Source organism: Arachis duranensis, chromosome 3 (assembly GCF_000817695.3).
Source record: "Arachis duranensis cultivar V14167 chromosome 3, aradu.V14167.gnm2.J7QH, whole genome shotgun sequence".
NCBI classification, from domain to species: domain Eukaryota; kingdom Viridiplantae; phylum Streptophyta; class Magnoliopsida; order Fabales; family Fabaceae; genus Arachis; species Arachis duranensis.
In genome coordinates, this window is record NC_029774.3 from 105,260,791 (window position 1) to 105,269,265 (window position 8,475).

Here is an 8,475-nt window from a genome sequence, read left to right on the forward strand (position 1 = left end):
ATTTTTATGTCATTTACTCATCTTTGTAAACCCTAAGCTACTAGTTCTCTACAAATAGGACTTTTTGCTATTGTATTTGACATCTTTTGATCACTTTAGATCTTTTGATCAATTTAGATCTTAGGATCATCTTTGGACGTCTAGTTCTTAGATCATGGGGGCTGGCCTCTCGGCCATGCCTAGACCTTGTTCTTATGTATTTTCAACGGTGGAGTTTCTACACACCACAGATTAAGGTGTGGAGCTCTGCTGTACCTCGAGTATTAATGCAATTACTATTGTTATTCTATTCAATTCAGCTTATTCTTGTTCTAAGATATTCATTCACACCCAAGAACATGATGAATGTGATGATTATGTGACGCTCATCATCATTCTCACTTATGAATGTGTGCCTGACAACCACTTCCGTTCTACAAGCAAACAAGGCTTGAATGTTTATCTCTTGGATTCCTTAATCAGAATCTTCGTGGTATAAGCTAGAATTGATAGCGGCATTCAAGAGAATCCGGAAGGTCTAAACCTTGTCTGTGGTATTCTGAATAGGATTCAAGGATTGAATGACTGTGACGAGCTTCAAACTCGTGATTGTGGGGCGTTAGTGACAGACGCAAAAGAATCATTGGATTCTATTCCAACCTGATTGAGAACTGATAGATGATTAGCCGTGCTGTGACAGAGCGCGTTGAACATTTTCACTGAGAGGACGGGACTGTAGCCATTGACAATGGTGATGCCCAACATATAGCTTGCCATGGAAAGGAGTAAGAAGGATTGGATGAAGACAGTAGGAAAGCAGAGAGACGGAAGGGACAAAACATCTCCATACACTTATCTGAAATTGAATTACATAAGTATCTCTATCTTTATTTTATGCTTTATTCATTAATCATTCATAACCATTTGAATCTGCCTGACTGAGATTTACAAGATGACCATAGCTTGCTTCATACCAACAATCTCCGTGGGATCGACCCTTACTCGCGTAAGGTTTATTACTTGGATGACCCAGTGCACTTGCTAGTTAGTTGTGTGAAGTTGTGATAAAGAGTTGAGATTGCAATTGAGTGTACCATGTTGATGGCGCCATTGATGATCACAATTTCGTGCACCTGTTACCAAGCATCTTCCTTGCATTGTTGTTATTATTTTTGGCTGCCATGTCTTCTTCTTTTTCGAAAATTTCTGTCAGGTCCTCTCCAGAGAGTTGTGCTATAGCTTCTCTTAGCTTCCTCTTCATAGTCCTTTCAGGTTCAGGAATAAGAAAAGAACAGAAAAGGAGAGGAATCCTCTATGTCACAGTATAGAGATTCCTTTATGTGAGTAGAAGAAGAGAAGAAGAGAAGAATGAGGTAGAGAGAAAATAAAGAGAATTCAAACACAGAGTGGGAGAGAGGGTTCGAATTTTAAGAAAGAGAGAAGTGTTAGTGATGGAAGAGAGAGAATTTTCAAAAATTTTTAAATAAAATAAAATTAGAGTTTAAAACAATTAATTAATTAAAAAGAATTTTGAAAAGTTATTAGTGGTTTTCGAAAATTGGAGAGATAAAAGTAGTAAAGTGGTTTTGAAAAAGATAAGAAATAGTAAGTTTCGAAAAGATAAGAAGTTAGAAAAAAGATTTTGAAATTAAAATAAAAGAGATGTGTTTTAAAAGATATGATTGAAAAGATGTGTTTGAAAAGATATGATTGAAGAAAATTTGATTTTTTTAAAAAGATATGATGGAAAAGATATGGTTGAAAAAATTTTTTTGAAAAATATTTGATTTTTAAAATTGATGACTTAACTAACAAGAAACTAAAAGATATGATTCTAGAATTCAAAGATTGAACCTTTCTTAACAAGAAAGTAACAAACTTGAAATTTTTGAATCAAGACACTAATTGTTAGCAAGGATTTTTTGAAAATATTAAAAGAAAAATGAAAAAGATTTGATTTTGAAAAAGATATGATTGATAAGAGAGGATATGAAAATGATAAGATTTTGAAAAATTAGTTTTAAAACTTGAAAAATTGAAAAAGATTTGAATTGAAAACAAAATTACCTCCCTGGTGTTATCCTGGCGTTAAACGCCTAGAATGGTATCCATTCTGGCGTTTAACGCCCACTTGGCTACCTCCTTGGGCGTTAAATGCCCAGCCAGGTACCCTGGCTGGCGTTTAAATGCCAGAAATCCTTCTTTATTGGCCGTTTTGAACGCCCAGCTTTTTCTCTGTGATTCCTCTACTGTATGTTCTGAATCTTCAATTCTCTGTATTATTGACTTGAAAAGACATAATTTTGAATTTTTTTTGAATTTTTAATGATGAGAGAGAAAAATAACAGAATGAATTTAGACATGAAAAACTAAGATCAAAACAAAGAATGCATGCAAGGACATCAAGAACACTATGAAGGTCATGATGAACATCAAGAACACATTTTTGAAAATTTTTAAGAAAAGAAAGACATGCAAGACACCAAACTTAGAAGTTTTCATACCAGAGACACTAACAATTTGAGAATGCACATGAGAAACAACAAAAGACACAAAACAAGAGAATTTAAAGATCAAACAAAAAAAATCATCAAGAACAACTTGAAGATCAATGAAGAACACAATGCATATATTTTCAAAAAATGTAAGAAAAATAGAAACATGCAATTGACACCAAACTTAAAATTTGACACTGGACTCAAACAAGAAACACAAATTATTTTTGATTTTATGATTTTATAAAAAAAATTTTGTATATTTTTTTTATTTTTCGAAAATTATTTTGAAAAAGAAAATAAGAAACTCAAAATTTTTAATAAGAATTCCAGGAATCATGCAATGTTAGTCTAAAGCTTCAGTCTAAAAAGATTAGACATGGCTAGCCAAGCTTTAGTAGGACATTACATACAACAGCCAAATTGATGGGAATCAACTAGCTCCTGTGATGATAAAAGCATCATCTGAAACTCTAGAATTCATTCTTAAAAATTCTGAAGAACAAAATAAATAAAAAAAAGAAAATTACCTAATCTGAGCAACAAGATGAACCGTCAGTTGTCCAAACTCAAACAATCCCCGGCAACAGTGCCAAAAACTTGGTACGCGAAATTGGGATCTCACACACTTTCTTCACAACTCCGCGTAGCTGACCAGCAAGTGCACTGGGTCGTCCAAGTAATACCTTATGTGAGTAAGGGTCGATCCCACGGAGATTGTCAGCTTGAAGCAAGCTATGGTCATCTTGTAAATCTCAGTCAGGTAGATTCAAATGGTTATGGGGTTTTGATAATTAAAAGACAAATAAAACATAAAATAGGATAGAGATACTTATGTAATTCATTGGTAGGAATTTCAGATAAGCGTATGGAGATGCTTTCTTCCTTTTGAATCCCTGCTTTCCTATTGCTTTCATCCGGTCATGCGTACTCCTTTCCATGGCAAGCTGTATATTGGGGGATCACCGTTGTCAATGGCTACCGTCCGTCCTCTCAGTGAAAATGGTCTGGCTACGGGTTACGTAGGGTTAATCATCTATCGGTTCTCACTTGTGTTGGAATAAGATCTAATGATCCTTTTGCGCACTGTCACTATGCCCAGCACTCGTGAGTTTGAAGCTCGTCACAGTCATCCCATCCCAGATCCTACTCGGAATACCACAGACAAGGTTTAGACCTTCCGGATCTCAACAATGCTGCCAATTAATTCTAGCTTATACCACGAAGACTCTGATCTCACGGAATGGAAGGCTCTGTTGTCAAGAGAGGCAACCATGCGTTGTGGACCAGGAGGCCAAGAGATATACATTCAAGCTTGTTTTCAGGTAGAACGGAAGTGGTTGTCAGGCACACGTTCATAAGTGAGAATGGTGATGAGCGTTCACGCATTCATCATGTTGAAGTGCAAATGAATATCTTAGAACAAGAATAAGCTTGAAATGAATGGAAAATAGTAGTAATTGCATTAATTCATGAGGAATAGCAGAGCTCCACACCTTAATCTATGAGGTGTAGAAACTCCACCGTTGAAAATACATAGGTGATGAAGGTCCAGGCATGGCCGAATGGCCAGCCCCCTAAACGTGATCCAGAGATCAACAGTGATACAAAGATAGTCTCCAAAATGATCTCAAGATCTCCCCCCTTTCAAATACAATAGTGAAAGGTCCTATTTATAATGAACTAGTAACCTATGGTTTACAAAAATAAGTAAATGATGCAGAAATCCACCTCCGAGGCCCACTTGGTGTGTGATTGGGCTGAGCATTGAAGTTTTCATGTGCATAGGCTTTTCTTGGAGTTAAACACCAGCTCTGGTGCCAGTTTGGGCATTTAACTCCAGCTTTTATGCCATTTCTAGCGTTTAACGCCAGAAAAGGGTAGAAAGTTAGTGTTAAAACGCCAGTTTGCATTATCAAAACTCGGGAAAAGTATGAACTATTAAATATTGCTGGAAAGCCCAAGAAGTCTACTTTCCAACACAATTGAGAGCACGCCAATTGGGCTTCTATAGCTCCAGAAAATCCATTTCGAGTGCAGGGAGGTCAGAATCCAATAGCATCTGCAGTCCTTTTTCAGCCTCTGAATCAGATTTTTGCTCAGGTCCCTCAATTTCAGCCAGAAAATACCTGAAATCACAGAAAAACACACAAACTCATAGTAAAGTCCAGAAATGTAATTTTTGCATAAAAACTAATAATTATATACTCTAAACTAACTAAATCATACTAAAAACTACCTAAAAACAATGCCAAAAAAGCGTATAAATTATCCGCTCATCAGTATCATCTATGGGAGCTTGGGGTGGATAGGAGGGTTCATTTGTTGGGAGAAAGGGCTCATAATAGGAAGGGCATTCTTCTTGATAGGGACATGGAGATGGTGTATATTGAGGTGGTGGTTATTGGGAGTAATTGTGTTGGAATTGGGGTGGTTCCATGTATGGTTCATATGGTTCATGTGGTGGTTGGTATGGTGGATAAGGGTTAGGGTCATATGGAGGTGAATGGTGGAAAGGGGCTTGTGAGTATGGTGGTTCAAAACTATGTTGAGAAGGGGGTTCATAAGCATATGGTGGTGGTTATTAATAATCAAAAGGATGCTCACCATAGCCAATGGATTGGCATGCATCTTGGAATGGCTCTTGCTCATAGTATGTTGGAGGAGGTTGCTGCCAAGAAGGTTGTCCATAAGCTTGAGGCTTTTGATTCTCCCATCCATGATGCATGTTCTCCTTGTAGCTTCCATTCCCTACAACATAATTTGAACCAAACTCATAGCCAAAGGGGTGAGAATTCATAGTAACCATAGAAAATAAAAACAAAAAATAATAAGAAATAATGAAAATAAATTCCTAAAACTAGAAACAAATAACAAAGAAATGAAAAGGCAAATGTACTCACAATATTCACAATAACCAATAATAAGGCACACATTTGCAATTCCCCGGCAACGGTGCCAAAAATTTGATGGAGGAAAAATGCCGGTAAAGATTTTCACAAAAATATCATGTTACAAGAGGTCAGTTGCTTTTTCTCCGTCCGACCCAGACCGTATAGCTCGGTCCAGGGTGTGAACAGTGCCCCTACTTGAGCTTCGACCTTCCTTTGAGGTCGTGTTTTCTTAACTTCAACCCTTTGAGGAAGTCATGCTCGAGCATCTTGACTCTGGTCGATCTTGAGTAGTTTCTCCTTGTGCGATTCTGGCATCGCCTTTTTTAATGCGAGGCATTTTCAGCATTCTTTAATTGCGGTGTGCCATTGGTTTGCGTTTTAATTTTCCTTGGGAACGCGATTGTTTTTAAATCTCATTGATTAGCTTTTTAACCCTTTACCATTTTGTTTTCCCTTTTTGCTTCGAAAAGAATTTGAACTTAGCCCTTTTCTCCTACTCCCTTTCCTTTCTTCTGAAGAGAACCTTCTTTTCTCCACTATCACTTTTGTCCCAAGCCTTTTTCTCTTTTTTCTAGATTTTTACTCTTGGAGCGTTTGTGCGTTTCATTTGCTCAGTGAAAAAGAAGCTTCCTTTCTGCTTGGCCCCGACCCAAGATTATATCTTTCTTGGAGTTTTCTTTTCAGTAGCGCCTGTTCGTGTCTTGCGCGTTCGTCTCTCTGTCTTCTTCTTTTCCAGGTTTATTTTTCCATTCTAAACTTCCTTGCATTATTTTCCAATTCCGTTTTACTTTCGATGATGATTGTTGCATGTGTTACTTCTTTTTGCACGAAGTTTTGATGGTTGCTAAGCTTTCTTTTAGTAGAAAGACAAAGCTTTCTTAGTCAATCATTGCATGCTTTTGTTCCTTTGAAAGTTGCAATCTTTTTATTTCTCAGTTTGTTGATATCCGGGCTTCTATTTGTTTCCTTTGTGCTTTTCTTCTGCTTGAGAGGGTTAGGGTTTATTGTGCTCTGTACTTGCTGCCTCCATGGATGCCCCTGGACTTTTGGCGCTTGATCTCTTTTTCTTTGTGTAAATCCTGGGGTGTCCTTTTGCTGCTATAGTTGTTTATTTGTTTGGTTGCTTCCCCATTTTTTGTTTCTGTCTGAGTTGTTTGTTAGTGACTTTTTTATTTTTCTTACCTGTAGGGATAGTTGGTCTATGTCTTCGTGTAAAAACATTATCGAGATGTCCACCAAAGTTCTTGCTAGTATGGCCGATTGGCTAGATTCAATAGTTCTGATGTGTGTGACTATGTCTGATCCCGAGTACTGTGAGAAGCTTAGAAGGTTTCATAGGATATGTAGTAATAGGGAGGACAAGAAGAATTACGAGCTGGTGTCACCCGACCCTGAGGAGAGGGTTAGTTTCCCTCCCTTAACTCAGGTAGAGCATCCTTTTTTCTATGCTTATCATTATTTCTTTAGCCAGCTAGGTATTACTCTTCCTTTTACTGCTTTTGAGACCGACCTCTTATGTTCATGTAATGTGGCCCCTTCTCAAGTTCATCCGAATTCTTGGGATTTTATAAAGATTTTTCAGCTGTTGTGTCAAGAACTGGGTGTCCAACCTACCGAAACTCTTTTTCTTTACCTTTTTGTGATGACAAAACCCGGGGTGGCTAAGAAGAAAGCCTCTTGGATTTCCTTCTGATCTATCCAAGGGAAGAAGGTATTTTATATGTTTGATGAGTACTTTCGAGACTTTAAGAATTACTATTTCAAAGTCCAAGCTATTGAGGGTGCTCATCCTTTTTTCTTGGATGAGAATGATGAGCCAACCTTCCCTTTATGGTGGAAAAAAGATGTAATAGTGGTCAAATATCCTTGGGAGAGTCTAAGTGAGGGAGAACAAGCTTTTGTAGGTGTTTTAAAAGAGTATTGTGGGGAGCCTCCTTACTTGGATACTAAGAAGTTTCTAGGTGATCCTTCCCTCCTCCGTGCTGAACTAGGTAGCGTCCGACTTCTTTCAGATAGTTTTCTTCTATTGTTTGTGAATTTATCCTTTTCTATTATTGTAACTTGTTTTCCTAGCTTCCTTTTCAGAGATGGTGAAATCTTCAAACTCCATGAAGGCCTTTCGGAAGGCCAAGAAGGTGACGATTGCCCAAAACTTGACGACGAAGTCATTGGGGAATAGTCTTCTCAGGTGCCCCCGAAGAAGCCGACTTCTGACTCTCAGGGCCCGAGAAAGATCATCCCGACCCCTAGAGTTCGGACAGTTTCTTCCGACCTCCCTGTTGATACTTCTGGTGTTACCTCTTCCCCTACCTTTGCGGGTCCTCCTCCTAAGAAGCAAAAGACCATTGGGACTTATGATCTGAACAACAAGGAGTTTGATGATGTGGCTTTTGCCACAGAACTGATTGCTCCTCATGGTAGAATTCCCTTGGATGATGTGTCTATTCTCCATCACCTCGGTTTTATTACAAGTAACAGTATTCGGATAGCCAATGTTGGCGTGGCCTTGTCTCGGGTTATCAGAGAGTCTCCAGTTCATGCCACTAGGGCTTTTATGGAGGATGCCAAATCTGAGTACAATAGAATTAAAGGTCTGAAGGATGATCTCGATGCTAGGGTTGCCAAGTTAGAGATTGATGTGGATAAAGAGAAGGAACGTGCTACCGTGGCGGAGGCAGCTACTAACTTGGCCGAGGAGACTGCAAAAAAGTATAAGGAGAGCTATACTCGGACCTACGGTGAGTTTCTAGAAACTAAGGAGAGGCTTCAATCTGCCCAAGATGATTATGCCGAGCTTCAGGGGCACATGGTGAGTAGTATGACCGATATGTATGAGATCCTGAAATCTCAGGTCCGAGTTCTTACTCTCGAGGCCGATCTCTCCTTATTTAGTATGGATAATGTTGTGGAGCATGGCAAGATTGTGCCTGCCCCAGATGATGATGAGGGTCCTCCCCTTGTGCCATCGGCCAGGGCTTCTGCAGCTTCAACCTCTTCAACTCCTTTTGCCGAGGTTGTCCCCCTGAGCCCGAGCCTAACGTGGAGATTTTAAACAGGCCAAATGGAGTTGGTAATGCCACCCCGATCTCGACTAAGCCTCCTTCTCC